The 17,885-nt window shown below is 37.5% G+C and overlaps 1 protein-coding gene across 1 annotated transcript in view; it reads left to right on the top strand.

The window, feature by feature from the left end:
• ASCC3 (activating signal cointegrator 1 complex subunit 3) overlaps positions 1–17,885 on the top strand; it is a 365,946-nt gene that overhangs the window by 40,379 nt on the left and 307,682 nt on the right. The gene's annotated exons all lie outside the window — the stretch shown is intronic.

Raw genomic sequence — 17,885 nt, 5'->3', positions numbered from 1 at the left:
AAAATCATTTTATTAGGGGCTCATACAACTCTTATCACAATCCATACATACATCAATTGTGTAAAGCGCATTTGTACATTCATTGCCCGCTCTCTAGTTTCTTCCCTTCATGTTACTGCATGCAATGTATACAAAGCAAATTCTTCTCAGATGCGTATTCTTATAGATCAGTGATTGCATTTATGTTATTTACTTCATTCTTCCTGCCATCAAGTCGTTGCCGACTCAGCGACTCTCTGTGGGACTATGACTTTTGTATGGGGCTGGGAAGCCCATTCTTTCTCCGGCGGAGCTGCTGGTTATTTCGCGTTGCTGACCTTAAGGGATTCTAGCCCACTGAGTAACTAACCACTACACCACCAGGGCTCCTTATATACTTTTATTAGAAGCAGCTGTTTCAAGTAATTAATAAAATGATATGTAAAGGCTAAATTGTAGCTTGGAGAATAATTCTTAATGCTATTTACAGTGCAATAAGGTGTTTAATGTGGCCCTTCTAACCACAGTCTTTATAACTCCCACCAAACTACTGTTTGCTGATGGATCTGGGTAAAGGAATATGGGGATAAATACTGAGCATTTTGTGATTCAGTGGTGAGTGATTGGTACCTGGCTTAATTGTGATTGCCAACCTGCTGGGTATAAAAGGACCCAGCTCCGACTGGGGTTTCCACTAGCAGGAAGAGAGAAGAGCACTGAGAAGAGTGCATCTTCTGCACCCCATGATCCCTGCTCATTGAACTTCCTTGAGCCAGTAGACATCCTGACACCACAGGAGTGACCCAGGAGTGGAAGCAAAGGCAAAAGCCAGAGCCTCAGACAGAGCAGTGGACTTTCCAGCACACAGAAGTGGTAAAGCTGAGTGGCACTAGGCCAGTTTGTAGACTAGGGTACCTCCCAGCACTAAATTGGGAGAACAAGAGCTGAGCATCTTCATGCTGAAGGTTAGGGTGGAGTGGCATGCCCACTTGGCATTTATTAACTGCTTACAAAGCTTGCCTGAGCAGGGCGGAGGCCAAGCCAAGAGACTCAGAGACCTGCCTGCAAGCACGGCAGTGTCCTGACTGACCAATTGAATCGTGTGGGTTTCTCACCTGAATTGTAACCTGTTCCCTTCTTTAATTAACCCCACGATTTGAGTATGTGAGTTCTCTGTGGCCATTGCAATGAATTATTGAGCCCAGCTGACAGTTGCGCCTAGAGGAACAGTTGGTGTCAAACTGGTAGGAAGATCATAGTGTGGCCCGTATCTGACCTCAACTGCATGAGTATCAGACGCCAGTTTCACATCATTTCTTTTTGCACTACTTTTCATTTGTTTCTTTTGCTTTTCTCTTTGTATTCTAAAATAAATCTATCCAAATTTTGGCATAAATATGACTTTTATCAGTCTTTAGCGGAATAGAAGAAAGTCTTCATGGAAAATTACTTGAGAAATACTCATATATAAAGCAGAATATGAAAACTGATAGTAGTGTTAGAATGCACATAACTGCTAGTATTGTTTCAATATTAAATGCTATTTGCAGAGTTATTAATGCTAATGTAAATATTGGTGAAGTTATTGTGTAATCTGTTCTTCGAAAACTTGACTTTGAATTTAATTGATAATGATCTGGTTTGCTTTTGTGCAGATGGAGCTTATTCTTGAGATAGCATTTCTGATTTGACATTTGCTGTTATCGTTAACTATTGACTGTTTGCAGATGGTGTCACTTGACCCATGCAAGTGCATTTCTGAACCTAACCTTATTCCAGATAATGCGCTTAATCCCAGGACATGGGAGTTGTTGGGTTAACTTCTCTTCTGACAATGACTCTATTTTATTAATACTTATTTTTATCACAAATGATGACTCTAGTATCCTTTGAAATAAGTAATGTCTTATAATTAGCATTTTTTAATACAGTGGTTCTGAGCTTTTTCTTCACAAGAGTCCTCCTTCAAGCTTAAAAATGAATGATTTCACACAACTAATGTTTATGTTGTTCAGTTCTATTAATACATTTTTTTAGGAATTAAAGCAAATGTTTAAAATGTCAATGATTTAATATATTTTATTAAATTATTTAGATCAATACCAAAAGTATACATTTATTTACATTACACTTATGAAAAGTAACTTTTTTCTAAAACCAGAAAAAGCATAGTTAGTATTAAAAGTGACCTTGTATTATATTTTTACTAATTATTTTCAATGTCTGGCTCAGTAAAAGACAGCTAGATTATTGTATATTGATTCTGCATTGAGTCTTTTACATCACAAGAGTATATACTCATACGTTATTTAATTTCTGAAAATCTCTGCTCACTTAATACTCATGGAAGAATGTGATGAAAAAGACAATATTTCAGCATTGTTAAGAAAATAATTGATCTCATAGTCCTCATGAAAGGAGTTAGGGAGTCCCTGGATCACACATTGAGAACTAATTGAATCTAACAGAGTTTAAGAAAGTGCAAACCAAACTCATTTATAAATGTAGCGAGGTGGCTAGACCATTTCATGTGCAGGGACTGTCATCAGGGGGGACCATTCCCTGCCGAGAGGTGTAACACCTCGTAAAGGAAGAGGGGCAGCAGAAAAGAGGAAGAGTCGTTAGGAGGTAGGTTGTTTGGGACAGTGACTACAGTAGTGGGCTTAACCATAGGAAACATGAGAATGGTGTAGTATTTTCTCACAGTAAGAATGTTTTCAGTTTGTGGCAATAATGGAATTCACATTTTATTCTAATTTTGGAATGATTTTTCTTTTCTGACAGACATAATTTTTTAATTCTACTGCCAAGTATTCTTAGGTTTTGAAAATAAGGTAATGTCACAGTTTCACCCACTTCTTACTTGTCTCCTCATCTTGGAACTTTTGTACATATATTTAAAGGGATAATGGGCAGGAGAATTGTTTTTGATGTAATGAATGCTGTTGTAACTTAGTTGGAGGTACACATAGATTTTATATATTGACAGAGGCCAACAATATGTTGTTAGGAGAAATGGATAAGTAAATTATATCAGTAAAATGAATGATAAACTTCTGTTCATAGAATTTGAGGTAAAAAACATCCCAGGTAATTACCAGTTTGTAAGTACGAATAAATATGCATATGAGATAGAAGAATTCTCTTGCCATAATTTACATGTTTAAATCTTGACACATTTTATTAACTTGTGTATACTGGTATATGCTCACACATTAATGATGATTAATATCTTTTAAGGCATTTAAAATTTTCATCTATTCTTTCTAAGAATCAAGAAAGCTATCAGTTTATCAAGTACATGAAATTGTAAAAGTAAGCTTCTTAATATACAATAAAACCTCCTAGCTTTACCCTTCTTATTAAACAGGTCACTTTTAGCATACAGAGAATAGTGTTCACATTTCAAATTATCTTAATTGTTATAAATGATCTTGGTTCTTACAGTGTTAAATTACATTTTTGATTAAGTACCTGTAAATAATGAGCATTAGACATTCTGAAATATAATTTATCTAATTCTCTACAATACAGCAATTTAGATAGAATATTTTTGAGAAAAATGCTGTCCTGATTTTACAGTAATTTTCTTTTATTACAAATTTGCTTTTAAATGTATTTAATATTTCATAATTTTTGTGTGTCACAAATCAAACTAAGAATAATTTACAAAATTATAAATACAATTTATAGATTTTTGGCTTAAAAAATTGGTATACTGGAGATGTGAATTTATGTGTATATATCCTGTATACATTTCAGAATATATTTTAATTTGAATATTCTTGCATTTTCCCACTATTGTAAAATTGTATGGTACTATATTTTTAAATGTTATATTTTTGTTATTTTCTTTAGTCTTCATCTTTTAAAAATTCTATTAGTGATGTAGGATGAGTATTGTTTCTGGGGCTCAAGTTCATATGTAAATAAGTTTATTCCCTACAAAAGATATTTAAATATTTCACTTCAATTAGTGGGTGAAAATAGATCAGTTCCCTTAATAATAGACATATCTTAGCTTTGTTACCAAAACAAAACCTCACTGTCGTGAAGTCAATTCTGACTCGTAGTGACTCTGTAGGACAGGGTAGAACTGCCCTTGTGAATTTCCTGACTAACTTTTTACAGGCTTAGACAGCTCCATCTTTCTCCCCTGGAACACCTGGGGTGGTTTCCAATAATTGATCGTGTGGTTAATAGCCCAGTGTGTAACCACGATGTCACAACCTAGCCTTGTTAGGGTTCCTCAAAATAAATAAATAAATAAAATAAAATAAAGATATTATTGTTGGGTAGGGTTTCTCTTGGCGTTCAGCATTATTAGTTTTAAGTGATAATCTTGGCCTTAGCAAACTTTGATCTCAGTGGGTACCGAAAATAGTTGTCTGATGAGCTAGCTCAAAGAGTTGATCTGTTTTATCAGTTTTTAAAGTAAGATTGAGGCTAATGAAGATTATTTTATGGGATGAATTTTAACCAGGGACAAATCTTGTATTTGCCGATACAATCCAGAGAGTAAGGTCCAATCAAAGTAGTAGTGGCCTCTAAGGAGAACTGCTGGGTCAATTAAAGTCAGGCACAGGTCAGCTCAGCAGATTATGATTACTCTTGTCATTCCAGACAGGTACATTTAATAGAGTTTCCCAAAAGTGGGTAATCATAGGGCCTTATGAATGCGTTTTAAGAAAATTTAAAACTGCATTGGTCAGAAAGCGGTCAGGACAGTTGCTCTGAGAATTTTCTCCATCACGAACAATCCATAGCTACTTACTCAGAGAGTAGCAGGGCTGTCCTCTGAGAACTTCATTGAGGAGCCTTACCGCCACATACCATACAGCCTTGATCAACAGACTCCTTTTTGTCCGTAAAATCCAGAGAATGTTTCAAAGGGAGATGATTGGAGTCCTTTGAGGATGTCAAAGCTGCTGTTTTGACATGTGAATTGGAAGGGGGAGGAGTTAGGGAAATGAAAACACTGCCTTCAGCGGGGTATGGGCTCAGAGTGAGGTTGATCAAGAAACAAGAGTGTCATGTTTTCTTAGTCTTGTTTCTTTAAGGTTTATGTGATTTTGAACATTACTTTTTGATTAATCCTCTTCTGTTTTTTATTTCGGTACATTTACTTTTGGACCTGGTCTTTATATGAGTACCACTTCTCATGACTTGGTTGCTTATGAATTAGATATACCAACCAATGCCCAGATCAAGTGATGTGTAATATAATGTTCTTTAAAATTGATTTTCTGTGGAGTATTTGTTGTCAGATGTCATTGCGTCAATTCTGACTCACAGTGTCAGCGTAAACTGTCTACATAGGGATTTCTTGGCTTTATCCTTTAGTGAGCAGATTTCCACCTCTTTCTTATGTAGGGTCACTGGGTGAGTTCAAACTGCCAACCTTTTGGGTAGCAGTTGAGTGCTTAGCTGCTTGTGCCACCAGGGCTCTTTGTAGAGAGTTTAGTACCTGCCCCAAGTCAAAAGGTTCCCTAATAAATGCTGTGAATATTATTGCTCATGGCAATAACGAAAGAGGCCAAACATATTGCTAGTCTAACATTAAACATAGTAACATCTCTTAAATTATTAAATATGTGTAAGAGAACTTACAGGTATTTCATTCTCTGGGAAATGGTCATAAAATACAAAGAAAGAAATAGGCATGATAAGCAATGCCTTCACCATTTGCTTCAGTTTATTAATCTGGCAATTGAGACAGTCAGAGTCCTGAATTTTATGTGTAAGTTTCTCTTTTTTGACTTGCTTGCTTTACTGACTAGACATAAAATGAACATCCTGTATTTATTGTGTTTCCATCCCTTTTAACAAATTTCAGCTTGATAGTAGCTTAAGGAATTTTCTTATTAACTTAACATGATTGAATTAAGACATTAGTTTTATTGCTGTTAATAAATATTGTTGATGCCTTCAGAGTTGCCGAATTTTAAATTATCTTCTTCATTTCAAGATGCATGTCAACATGGTCCCCAAGTGGTTAAATTTATGTTTGACAGAAATAGTGTCTCATTTAAAAATAAGTTTTGAAAGATAAAATAAACTTAAATTATATAGTCATTGGTCCTTTTATACATGGTAAAGGATTTTTACTTTGTAAACTAAATTTAAATTAAATATGTATAGAGACCATTTTATTTATTAAATTTTAGCGATGGTTTGTGTACTGAGACAAAATGGACAAAATAGAATCTTGTATGTATTAAAAATAAAGTACTTTTATGATAAGATATATGTTTACCGTAGAAAAATTGAAAATAAACTTTTTCATGCTTTTTGTAAGTATCGTTTTGAATGACCATATAGTGTTCCATCAAATTGTATACCAGTTTTCTTATTGCATGTAAAAGTTAGTTTTAAAGGTAAACTCATATGCTTTGGAGTGTGTGCCTATGTATTTTTTTGTGAGTAGTGATAAATATTTACCAACGTGACTTTTCTGGAAACTAAATACACATTTTACTTTCTTGGCATTTAAGATATTTTACAATTTATAAAATGTAGTCATATTGAAAGTAATAATTTTCCAGTTCTTGTTTATTAACATTTAGCCATTATTTGACTTTAACCCATGTCATAACCTTACCATTGTTGTCTGCCAAGCTCAATCAGCAGATACTACATGTCAAAGTTAGACCTCAAATTTTTAAAAGTAATAAGGCAAATAAGAAATAACTCCAAAAATGGTGTTAGTACTCTCCCTAAAATCTCATGGAGAAAGTCCTACTGAATAATAAAAATTAGAATAAATTAATTAATTCAATCAAAGTGAAAGAATGGAAAACTTTCTGAAAGGAGAAGCATTAGTATATGGGAAAACTTGATGTGAAGTTCAAAGATTAAAAATTGAATCGGAAACCTAAATGGTAGTTAAAATTTGGTAGTGGAGTGAGGAAGAAGAAAGCAGTTCAAGACAGTTTGAAGGAAGCTCAGAGATACAAATGCGTATTTTTGGTGTATGTCTGGGGCATTAAAGAAGCAGCCTGGATGGAAATAGCTAGAATTAACAAGGAGCTTGAAGTCAAAAGACTAAACAGAATCTACTGCCATAGCATTGGTTCTGGCTCAGTTTTGTGGCCACTGTGATAGATCTGGACAGGTAAATGGCAGGGACATAAACACGTACTATATTGACTTCATCAGAGTCTCAGACTGCCTTAGACCAGCCATCTCTTGAGTTGCTGGGAATGTGCTATATAGGCTCTCTAACATGTATACCAATAGTTACAAGAGACTTGATCTCTTGAAACGTGACTAATAGGACTGATTAATTATATATTAATTTGAATTAATTAGGTTATCAACAGCTCCATGTGGCTTGTGGCTACTGTATTAGATAGGGAAGTATCTAAATTGGACACAATAGCTAGAGAAATGTCCACTGGTAATTGCACTTAAGTGGATTTGTAGTGGATTGAAAAACAGTGCCCCAAATGCTGGTCAGTTTGTCGTTTGAGCCTTCATTCTTAGTCCTGCAGTTTTTAATTTTGTTTTTATTCTTTTCAATATTTGAATAACTTGCATAAAGCTGTAGCCATCAAACTTGTGAAGGTTTTATTAAACATTGCGGTGATTGCTCATATGATGGATGCCAGAATGTAGTTTAGAAAGCACTCAATAAGCTAAAATGAAGAAACAGTAAGAAAACGAAAATTTAAGGGATTAATTTGGAATTGAGAGTTTAAAATTACTTTATGAAGTGAAAACGAGAAGACTTGGTTAAATAGAAATTCATATGAAAAAAACTTAAAGATTTTTATTTGTCCATATGTTCAGTTTTAACCAATATTGGGATGAAGTTAACTCATAGTGTGCTTGGGAAAGTTTAATATCTAGTCCAAAGCTGTTAATATAATCTGCCCGTACAAAATTATATTTGAGGGATTCAATTCACTTGTAGATGCCACTTTTAAAAAATACTCAAAAAGTATATTCCTAATGGAACATAAAGAATTATCTGTAAGTAGATGACTGATAATATGACATTTTTATTTATAAAAATTTCTGAGTTAAATGGTGTATTACATTTCTCAACAGTATCTTCTAATACAAGTGTATGTCACTGAATGTCCATTTAGATGTCTGATTACAAATTCTCTTTTGAAAGAGAAAGCAGCTTCCTTTTTCACACACCCCCATCTGTCATCTTCTTAAAATATTTCTGGGTAGACATTTCGGGAGTGGGGTGGGTCACTTCTGTCTTCCCCTTCATCCTAGCCAACACCCTTCATCTTCCCTCCCTCACCCTCCCTTTGCTTGGCAACCATCACTCTGTTCCTATGGTATGAAAACCCTTGTCTTGGTTTTTTTTTTCTTTATAACAGTAATCTCTTACATTTTTTGCTCTTTGGCTAATATCACTGAGCATAATGTTCTCCAGACCCAGAGCCATGCCACAAGTTGTAATGTGGTATAGATTTTTAGTGATGCACAGTATTCCTTTGTGTAAAGCAGCTCTCCTTGTTTCTTATTTCTCATGAAAACCTGGTGGATTAAATAATCCCAAGTCTACAATCTTGCAGTGCTGGATCACAGGTGGGAAACTGAGTGGTGAGTGAGAGAAGCCTGGCTGTGGGATTTTGGGCTTTGTGTGGTAGGTGAGGCCCGGCATGCTCCGTTTCTCCTTGCTCAGGGCACTCAACTCCTGCTTCCCTCAGTTCCTCCAGCAATAAAGATGACCAGAAGTGGACTCTCATAAGATTTTTGTGTGGGGTTTGCACACTGTCCAAATCACATAGCATCCTATTTCACAGAATGTATTGTCAACATCAGTGTTTCATACCTGTGTTTGCATGACTGCCTGGAGGAAATGCTGTCAGGATCATTCTCTGTAACCCCAGGGAGCACAGCTGGAGTGGTAGGTGAAATTTAGACTGGGACTGGGCTTTAATATTGGGAAAGATTTTATGACAGAGTTTTCTAGCAGTGACTTCTGTTGCTTTTAAGATGATGTCCTCCTGGTAGAATTATGTGGGATGTTTATTAGCCAGGAAAAGTTGTCAATAATAGTAGTAATTGTTTATTGAGTACTTATTGCCAGACACTGTGAGAATTTATTTTGAACATGTTAGAGCTGAGGCTCAGAGAGCTTAGCAAAGTTGCTGAGAGTCATAAGAAAGTCGCTGATAGTCATATAACTAGGAATCAACAGACTAAAATGAATATTAACAGAATAAAATAAACCTAGGCCTCTCTAACAGGGTCCAGTAAAATAAAATAAAAATGCTCCATGTTTTCAGCTTCCATGTTACATTGCCCCAGCACTGCAATCATTGCTGTGGAAGGAAACTTTGTTTAGATGACTTCTGTGAAAATATGCATATGCATATAACCACTTTTGTGAATAACATGCTCACAGATTACACGAGAGATACTTCCTATTAATTTTTGTTCATTTATTTTCTGATAAGTGTTAGCGATTATTAGGTTCTTTTGTAATAAGTGGGTTAAAAAAACACACCTCACTGCCATGGAGTCAGTGCTGACTCAGAGCAAACCTACAGGACAGAGTAGAACTGCCCCTGAGAGTTTTCAAGACTGTCACTCTTCACCAGGAGTAAAAGGCCTTTCTTTCTCTTCGGAAGCGGTTGGTGGTTTAGAACTGCCGTGCTTGCAGTTAGCAGCACAACACATAACCACTGTGCCATCCATAAATGGGTGGTGATGGTAGTGGTTGTTGGGTACCATGAGTCGACTCCCATTTCATAGCGCCCCTATGTCCAACTGAACAAAACACTGCCAGGTCCTGTGCCATCCTCACCATTGTTCTGCTGCTTGAGAGCGCCGGTGCAGCCACTGTGTCAGTCCACCTAGTCAACTGTTTCCATCTTGTTTCTGCTCTTGGCTCCTTTACCAAGAAGACGTCCTCATACAGGAAGTGATCTGACAAAGCATCCGACGTATATGAGATGCAATCTAACCTTATAAGGCACATTCTCATTGTACTTGTTCCCAAGCAGATTTGTTTGTTCTTTACCAGCACCGTAATTCAAATGTATTGAGGTAAATGGGTTAATAGCTATTACTTCCTTAACATCATGTGGAGCTATTGCATATTACTGCATGTAGATGAATCCATTGTAACTTCTTTTTTTAAAATCATTTTATTAGGGGCTCATACGACTCTTACCACAATCCATACATATATCAATTGTGTAAAGCACATTTGTACATTCATTGCCCTTGTCATTCTCTAAACATTTGCTCTCCACCTAAGCCCCTGGAATAAGGTCCTCATTTTTCCCCTCCCTCCCTGTTCCCCCTTCCTTCATGAATCCTTGATAATTTATAAATTATTATTTTGTCATATCTTGCCCTGAACTTCTTGAGAAGGTACCTGTGAAAGGAGACTGAGGGAGATTTATCTCGTTTTAGTATGTAGCACTGATTAAAGTGGAGACTTGCTGAAGGGAAGCAGGAAGGTTACATAGGAAATTCATCTAACTGATGATTAAAGGCTTAGTTGGAACAGTGGTTTCAAATGTATTGATGCTTTTTATAGCATGCTGTGACATACTGGGTTTAATTTCACCATTGAACCATTGAAAAAAATTTACTAGTAGAAAATGGAGTTAGAATATATATATGCACATATTACAATCATAAGCACACTTGTGAAAAAAGATGCTGAAACAAATATGCATGAGAGATTTTCTTTTAGTATTTGTAATATGTTCACTTTTTCCCTGGTAGTGGTAGGTGTTTATATTTACTGGAACATAATGTTCTCTACACATTCAGATATTGCTTTATTATCTATTATCTTAATACAAATTGTTTTGTATGCTTTTCTCAACTGCCTATTTGATTATGATTCATCTATTTTAGTAATACTAAATACCTAAAGTTGATTACTTATTATACACAAGCTACTATGCAAAATACATTAATATGCATAATTTCTTATGTAGTACACCGTGCAGCCTTCTCATTGGTTTTTACTAACTTCCCACTTTTACAAATGAGAAAACAAGAATGAGCAAGAATGGCTAGGGCCCTAAAGTTAGTAAGCATTGGGCTCAGGTTTTGAGCACTCGATGCCTATTCTGTCATAAACTACGGTGTATTAACTTTTTAAAAATTTGATAAATTACTGAATTAACTTGATCAACAAGCTATAATATGAAGCTATGAGACTGGGTTACTGACTTCAAAGTTTTGAAAATATGAAAAATGGTGGTATCAGTAGGCCATAAATAATCTTCAATAATGCCTTATATGTTTCCTAGCAGGATCCCTGGTGGTGTAATGATTATGCAGGTGGGCGCAATCCACATGGTCAGCATCTCAAAACCAGCAGCACCTCTGTGGGAGAAAGACTAGGCTTTCTACTCCTGTAAGCAGTTACAGTCTCAGTAACTCACAGGGGGTCGCTATGAGTCAGCATTGATTTGATAGTAGTGAGTTAAAAAATTTTTTTTAATGTTTCCTTAAATATTATACAAGTATAAAGCAGTGTCGATTTTTAGAAGCACTGTCGATTTAATTTTCCTTAGAAGCAAGGATGAGTCAGACTTCATCTCATGTACTGGACATGTTATTAGGAGAGAGCAGCCCCTGGGAAAGGGCATCGTGCTGGGTAAAGTAGAAGGTCAGTGAAAAAGAGGAAGACCTTCAAAGAGATGGATTGACACAGTGGCTGCAATAATGGGCTCAAACATAGTAATGTAAGGATGGCACAGGATTGTGTGGTATTTTCTTTTGTTGTACATTGGGTTGCTATGAAACGGAACTATATCAGCAACGCTTGACCACCACCATTTAATAACATTTTCAAATGAAATATTTCAGCAAATTCTTCAAGTATTCCTCACTTTCAGTAAGCAAGATGGTGTCATGTACATATTGCAGGTTGTTAATAAATCTTCCTCCAATCTTGATACCACCTACTTCTTCCTATAAACCAGCTTCTCTGATTATTTGCTCAGCATAAAGATTAAATAAGTATGGTGAGAGGATGTACAATCCCAATGCACACATTTTTGGATTATAAACTATGCAGTTTTCACTTGTTCTGTTTGCACAACTGCCTCTTGATTCACATAGCAGGTTCTGAATGAGCACAAGGAAGGGTTCTGAAATTCCCTTTCTTTCAAGGATATCCATAGTTTGTTATGATCCACACAGTCCAATACCTTTACATAGCCAATAAAGCACTAGTAAACATCTTTCTGGTCGAGAGGCGTCAGAGACCAAATTAGTCGGATTTAAGCAAACAGGCTTTATTAGAGAGAAAAACCCAGCCCAGTCCACAGTGTCTGGGCTGAGGGAGTTGTGCCCCAGGCTACAGGGTGGTGTTTATATTGCCGGGAACGTGTGACTGGGCTGCCTTGAGTCCATATAAGGTAAAGTAGTCAGGGATTGGGAGATACAGGTATGTCTGGGTTTCTGGAATGTAAGGTGTCTTCCTGGTTCCTGGTGTATTCCTGCCAGGTGCAGGGCAGGCGGTGAGCAAAATGGGCCGTTAGTAGCCAAATGGGCCATGCAGGGAAAATAAAGGACTTGCAGAGTTGCTGACAGGTTACATTAGGCAGCTCTGGTCAGCTCCCTACGTGGGTGAGGGGAGGTTCAGAAGTCACTTGCTGCTAGGAGCCGGCCTGATATTGAGCCGGCCAGACACTGGTATTCTCAGCTTTTAGCCAAGATCCGTATGACATCAGTAATGATATCCTTTGCTCCATGTCCTCATCTGAGTCTGGCTTGGACCTCTAGCAGCTCCCTGTCATTGTGCTGTAGCCCTTGTTATATGATCTTCAGCAAAATTTTACTTGTATATGTTATCAATGATAAATTGATTTCATTTTCCTTTCTGTGTAATATTCCTTAGAAGCCTTTCCTTTCCTGTTCTATAGATAAAAAAAAAGAAAAAAAAGTCTAACAATAACAAAATAAGACAAAACTATCAATTGAAAGGAAACTTGAAAACACTTAAAACTGAAACAAATTTAAAATGTGTCAAAAGGGAGAACAAATGATAAGGTGTTAAATTTTAACCTAATTACATCTGCATTAATTCACTTTCCAGTGCAGTCCAATAGCAAGCCTATAATCGCATCCATAATCAATGGTCAATTATGTTTACCATATTGGTGCTATCCATTTTATATATTCTTAGCCTTTCGTTTCATACTCATCTTTGAAAATGGATTTACAGTTCTTACTTATGTCCATCAGTTTTCATAGGGCTCATTTAATTTTTCAGAGCATATTATTTTTAAAGTCTTATTTTATATTTTGCTTTTATGACAGCATAGGAACTGTGATTCAGGTCCTACTGTTGGAAATGTAGTGTATCTACTATATCATTGTTTCTTTGGAATAACTTAAGAAAACCCAAAGCCATTTCCATCAATACAACTCTGGCTCATACGTGCACCCTATAAGACATAGTAGAACTTCCCCACAGAGTTTTCAAGATTGTAAATCTTTATAGAAGCCTGCCACATTTCTTCCCTAGAATGACTGGATGTTCAAACTTGACCTTTAGATTAGCAGCCAAGTACTTTACCCACAGGGCAACCAGGACTCCTTTCATTAGAATATAGTGATCTAATTCAGAATCGGGTGAAAACGGAATTAACTTTCTTGAGAGAGTTATGAACCACACTTATTTGCTGGAAGTGTTGTGTTTCAAGGAACAGGGAAGTGATGCCATTTTAAAGTTGTTGTGAAATGTTTCTTTTCACAACTCAGAAATTTAATCTACTTGATAATTTTGACTATTTTTGTTCATTACTTAAAATTTAATGACAGAAGATTTATAATAGCAAGAACTTTTAAGAACCTGTGTCTATTAAAAACTACTTTAACAAGTAATAATAACAAGATATACCATGAAACCCTTATTGTGTCTCCTTTAAAATTTCTTTTAAAAATTAATTATATATACACACATATATAAATACCCAGGGCTACCTTCTCTCGCTCTTTCTTTTTTGTTGTTTTAAATTAGCAGAATCTGGAACTTGTGTCTGTATAGTACAGTGGTCCAGACAGCTGTACTTTTACAAATAGTCAATCACTGTGCCAAATTAGTTTAGTACAAATCTTGAATGAGAACTGCACCTGCTCTCAGTGTTAGCAGAAAAGGCAAATGTTAGGGGAAGCATAATTTTGGGATTTCTTTAAATCGGGTGGCAGCTGATCTCAGAATTCTGCTAGGGATTCTTTGTCTTCTTGTTATGGAAGTCTTGGTATTATTGTCTCTTTTGCTAGGTCTTTTGTGTGTTATTTAAAATGTATTTATATATGTGCTTTGTACTCAGATCTGACAACTTGGACATTGTAAATTAACTTTCCAGTTGTATTGGTGGTTTCTTAAGATTGCTTCAGGCTACACATTTCTTACTAGAATCTCTAACATGAACATCCCAGTTTGGATTAAGTAATGTTGAGTAGCTGGAAGTTTGTGTAATGTTAACTCTTCCGAAGCTATTTTCTTATTGGAGAATTGGCTGTCTACTTCGGAGGAGTCAGGCGCTGAAAACTTTATGCACTGCGTGGAAACTTTGTCAGATGCTGAAGGCCAAGGATTGGAAGCAGAAAGAACATTGTCAGAGATAGTACCAGAAGATAGACCTCCCCACCCCCTCACCTCCCCTCAGGTCAGAAAGCACTTGAAATGTGAGTGAGAATTTCTTTCTCAAAGTAGATTAGACCCTGGTGATATGAATGGAGTAAAGCCTGTGGGAGTAGAGTCTTCGGGATCTTCATTTGCTGATGAAAGTAACATAGACTGCCAAAAGGACAAACAGTTCTGTCTTGGAAGACGTGTGGCCAAAGTGCTGAGGCTGATGTAATAGAGGTAGCATGGAGGGGAGGAGGCCTGGAGAACAGGTTCGTGGATGAGGAAGATGGGGGCAATGAGGAAGGCAGGGGCGATGGCTAGGACAGACCCCATGAGGGCAAGGAAACATGGCAACTGCTCTGCAGCACCCCCCACCCCCTGCCCCCCCCAATTAACACCAAGAGTCAGGCAGTCAAGGATCAGTCTGGCAGCATTGTTTTCAAGGGGCTCATCCTTTTAAAGGCTAATTGATATTGAAAGGGCGGTTCAATCTCTGCAAAGAATGGTGTAGCTCTCCTAATGAAGTATATTTATAAAGGCTTTGAGAGTCCCTTTGGCAGTAGCAGTGATTTGTTTTTGCAGTGGCATGAAAAGGCACTGGTTTTTTTCCCCCCGGTCCCTTTATGTATGTGAAGTCATACAATATCTGCCCTTTTGGGGCTGATTTACTCCACTCAGCATGTTTTCCACCCCTACCCCTCCCATAGCCATCCTGGAGGACAAAGTGGAGCTCCATCGAGTTTCTGAGGCTGGAAGTCTATATAGCAGCAGATGGCCTCATCTTTTTTTGTTCAGCGTGCCTGGTGGGTTTGAACTACCAGCCTTGTGGTTAGCAGCCCAATGCTTAACCCGTAGGCCACCACGGCTTTCAACTTCTTCCCTCTTGTAGCACATATCAAGACTTCATTTTTCATACTGGTGATAGTTTTTCATTTTATTGCATCCCAAATGTACCGTGTTTTGTTTATCCATTGATGGGTATTTAGGTTGTTTTTCCTCACATCTGGAAATTCAATTTTGCGGCTGTCTGTACCCATAAAGATGTACAGCCTTTGAAACCTGCCAGCAGTCAGAATATGCTTGATAGCAGCGGGTGAGTTGACTGAAGAGACTTCTTTCCCCTGTTACGTGGACTTAGTACCTTTCCCATGCATGTGTGAGTTTATTTCTGGAATCTCAGTTCTGCTCCATCGGGTTATTTATCTGTTGTTAAACTGTACTGTTGTTGCTAGGTACCGTCAAATCCATCCCAACTCATAGAGGCAGTACAGTATGTAACAGCAGAAAGCACTGCCAGGCTCTGGGCCATCCTCACAATACTGTTGCCTGAGTACCCTGTCCAAAAAGCAAACCAAACTCACTGCCGTTGAGTCCATGCTGAGTCACAGCGACCCTGTAGGACAAGGTAAAACTGCACCTGTGAGTCTGAGACTGAGTGCAGATGGAACCATGGCACCCAGGGCTCTTTGAGTATGTCTCCCTGTCCAGTATGTTTTACAGTCAAGAAGTGTGAGTCTTTCTCGTTTGCACTGCTCTTCAACATCATTTTACCTATTTGGAATCTCCTGCAATTTTATATAAAGTTGAAACTTGCCTTTTTCTATTTCTATAAAGGCTGTTGAAAGTTCCATTGGCATTCTATTGATTTTAGTGGTATTGACATTGTAAAAATGTTAGCCTGTTGATTCATGGACATGGATCATATTTTAAGTCATCATTAGATCATCTTTAGATCTTTACTACCTTTCAGCAGCATTTAATAGTGTTTATTTTCCAAGTCTTCCATATCCCTGCTTTTCTTGGGTGCCATGCTGTATTCCCTTGTTCTTTTCACACAGCATGGCGCCTGCAGGCTCCACGTCGTCCGCATCATTATGATGGACTCTATTTTGAGAAGGCAGCTCTTCTTGGCCTTGCTTTGAGTGCCTTCCTACTGAGGGGCTCATCTTCTGCCACGGTCTCTGATAGCGTTCTGCTACTGTTCATTAGGTTTCCAGTATCTGAAAATGTTTGGAGCTGTCCATAAGGTTTTCAGTGACTACTTCCTCTGAAGTGGACACAGCATATTCCTTCTTCGTAGTCTGGGAGCTAAAGCGAAACCTGTTCACTTTAAGTGACCCTGCTGGTATTTGAAATACCAATGACATAGCTTTCAGCATCACAGCAGTACATCAGATACCAGAGAAGGACAAACTAGCAAACAAGTGGTGGGTTTGTTTTTTAGTCACCTTTAAATATCTACTTCCCCACACATTCTAACTGAACTCTAAAAGCTTTCTTTAATAGTTATTTCTTGTATAGGCATATGTCAGGTAATGGATGTGATTTCTTTTTCATGGTCTTTAAAGGTTTGTAGGTAATTCTGAGCAGTACATAGGGTTTTTATTTGGTCCTCAATGCAAGAAAAGGCTCTTTTCAGGGATTTAACAGCTACATGTGTATTAAGTGAAGGGGATTCCGATGAAAAATTTATTGTTAATAGGAGTTGGTTCAATGTTTTAAAATGTGCATGAATTTATATAACATGAAAGCAGGGCTTCACAGATGGCAAGGAGCCCTCCCTGGTGGCAGTGTTGGGTGAGCGTTGGACTGCTAACTGCAAGTGCAGTGGTCCAAACCGACCAGCAACGCTGCTGGGGAAAGATGAGGTTATCTGCTCCCATGAAGATCCACAGCCGTGGAAACCCTGCACAGCATTGCTGTGAGCCAGAATCCATTTGATCTCAGTAGGCTTGGTCTCTAAGGTGGCACTGCACTGAAAGTGGCTGACTGCGCTCTGAATGTGTGTGGCTTTCCACCACGGCCAGTAGCCCAGTCCCTTGCATCAGAATCTTAACCCTTTCTAGGGTTTCTGATTTTCCATCCCAGGAACAGACACATCACTCCAGTTATACAAGTTTTTGCTTTGTTTTGCTTTGCTTGGTTGGCAGTCAGAGAACCAGTTTGAGGCCCTGTTGTAAGAAGGGTTTGTGCGTGTACAGATAGTCTTAATCCAGTGACCTCTTGTAGTGTGTTAGTTGATTGAGATACGCTGAATTCTGAGTGAGTTCACCAACGATGGGGTCAACTTAAGTTTTGGCAAATGCTCTGCATTTAATAGGCATGGGACTTTGTTAAGTTAAGGTTCATAAAGCATTTGAAATACTGTCTCTCCTTTTTGAGAGAGTATTTAAAGTACCTAAAAAGATTTTGGCATGTCATTATGATTATTTAAGATTTTATAATGCTCAAGATAAAATGACACATCTGATAGGTTGCAAGAAAAAGAAGAAGGAGCTTCAAAGGGTTTATTGAAAATTTCCCTTATCTTTCAATCCCCCTCCCC

Source organism: Echinops telfairi, unplaced genomic scaffold (assembly GCF_000313985.2).
Source record: "Echinops telfairi isolate 266 unplaced genomic scaffold, ASM31398v2 ScPeMD7_3533;HRSCAF=4204_0, whole genome shotgun sequence".
Lineage (NCBI taxonomy): Eukaryota > Metazoa > Chordata > Mammalia > Afrosoricida > Tenrecidae > Echinops > Echinops telfairi.
This window is presented reverse-complemented; position numbering and strand designations above follow the sequence as displayed.